Source organism: Pistacia vera, unplaced genomic scaffold, assembly GCF_008641045.1.
Source record: "Pistacia vera cultivar Batoury unplaced genomic scaffold, PisVer_v2 Contig92, whole genome shotgun sequence".
In the NCBI taxonomy this organism is placed as follows: domain Eukaryota; kingdom Viridiplantae; phylum Streptophyta; class Magnoliopsida; order Sapindales; family Anacardiaceae; genus Pistacia; species Pistacia vera.
In genome coordinates, this window is record NW_022196801.1 from 297093 (window position 1) to 299493 (window position 2401).

Below are 2401 nucleotides of genomic sequence, written 5' to 3' on the forward strand. Positions count from 1 at the left end.
GCACTCCCTCTTTACCTTGCGAGCTCCCGAGAGCAGTCAAGGTCTTGGGAGTGTCCTTCGAGGTCGACCTCACTGAGAAGAGTTGATAGAGTTGTAGCTTATCTGGTAATATCCCGAAACCTTCTGATTCAGACTCAATTTCTTCTTCGATAGGTGTTGTCTTCCTCTTCTTCGTCTTCAGGGCCATGGCCTTCTTCCTCGGTGGACGAGCAGCGGTGGGCTAGGGAGCTTCTTCACGTCGCTCAGCAAGTGGTTGCCTCTTAGCACCAATTTGTATCTCCGTTACAGCGATATTGCTGGAGGTCGCTCCAACTGGTATAGTTAGGTTGATTCTTGGGAATGCGAACCCCCTAGACTTCTTCATCATCTTTGCGACCTTCGGTGGCATAGCTATTGCTCACCATAACAGACATGTTAGCAAAAAGAGTATTTTTTTTATTAAAAAGACTTAAATTTTTTCTGTGCAAGAAATACTTATGAGTTGAACTGTCCAAATATACATTGGGACTGAAAAACCTATACTTCCGAAGGTTAGCAGTGGTCACAAGCATCTTTGTGCGACATGTAAGGGTGACTCAAACTCTATATAATCTACTCGTATAACGACTCAGAAGAATAAAAGAACCTTGGTTTCTCTTCCATAGCCGCCAAAACCCTAAAAATTCTTAAAAATGCTTTTTCTAAAGGTCTGTGCTCTAAGTTTTGACTCTTAAAAGTGTTTTTTTTCAAACACTACGCAAGAATGTTCATCATCTAAGCCTATCAGACGTCTATAATTGCCATTACCGTAAAAACTAAGCTTTTTGATAGAAATGAAAAAGAGAAAAAGGGAAGAAATCTCTTTACCTCTTGATTGTTGGGAACAGATGCTCTGTTGTAGCGTTGAATGCGCATTAACCGGGAAGAGGATGAACTAATCTTTTGAGTGCAAAAATGTTGTTTTCTCTCTAAAAGTTTGAGTTTTGTGAAAAACGTAGAATAGGCTTTGGGTTTTATAAGGTGGAAGATGACGTTTGGTTTCTTTTATAAGTGACGTTTAGGCGGGAACACGTTTCCAGCCATTGATTGTGACCACGTGTCACCAATCTGTGTGAAGATCTTCATGAAGATCAATCGACGTTTCTCTTTATTGAAATTGTCAAGCGTCGGTGTGATTATCTCATCCACATTAAATGCGCCGTCATCCGCATTTAATATTTCAAAAGGAATGTCATTTCAGTATGGCTTGCATTTAATGCTCATGGCTGACACTTATTGCGCAGAGACACGTCTGTGAGATAAAACTTATTTTACTGACCAAGACAGTTTTGAAGCGCAACGAATAACATCTAAGGATGTTGTTCGAATAAGGCATTTTTTTCACGTGTCAAATTCGAACACCGAGCAAGATGATTCTCAACTTTGGACAACAAAATGTTTTAAGTGTTTTCAGGTCGTGAATGACAGATAGAGTTTGAAACACGTTTTTATAACACTAGACAAGATCTGGCTCAGGTAGTTGGACCTTTAGGCATGATCACGTCAGGTCGCTTATGTAATTCTCGAAATCCATGTCACGATCTATACTCAGTTCGCTGGTCAGATCAATCTATTAGCCTCATGTCGTTCCTAACAATGTGGTTGTTCTTAGTTGTTAGCTCGAGCAGGCATTCCCAGATACAAGTCAGATCGCGGAATAATCATAAAGTTCTCAAGATTCAATATTTGAACCTTAAGAACTGGGGAGCTTTTGTTATACCTAAAAACCAGGGTTGACGTAAGCTTACGTCAACGAGCACCAATCAGAGTTCAAAAAGGCTTTGCACTATCCAGGAACTACCACGTTGGCCTCTGACAAAAAGAATATGGTTGTCATCAACTTAACAGATTTTAGGTTTTGCCTATGAGTGATTGAGGACCACACATTTGTCCAAACCCCAGATAATTTGAGGATATTTCCTAAGTTATTAGTCAATGGAAGGCAAGGAAGGACTTGCACGACACCTACTTACTTACATATTTGTAATCATTACCTTGAATCTCACTACTATAAATAGAGGACTCCCCCTCTCATTTTCGGGATCTTGAACCCTCATTCTGATTGTATTCTTTATTTTCAAAGCAAGCCTACGAGAAAGAGACTGACTTGATATTCTCTTTGATTATTCAGTTATTGTACCTCTGCTCGTTGTTTACTATATACGATCTCTTGTAATCTCACATATATAAAAGAAACAGTGGACATAGGAATCGCTTTAAGCATCCTAACTACTTTAAAAATCATTTTTCATTTATTATTCAGTCTTTACATTCAACTATATTGATAAGCTCTCTCATAATTATTCATATGTAATTTCTAAGAACAGTTTAATACTTTACACATACAAGTCGTTGGTGTCAAAATTATGCATCAAACAATTAT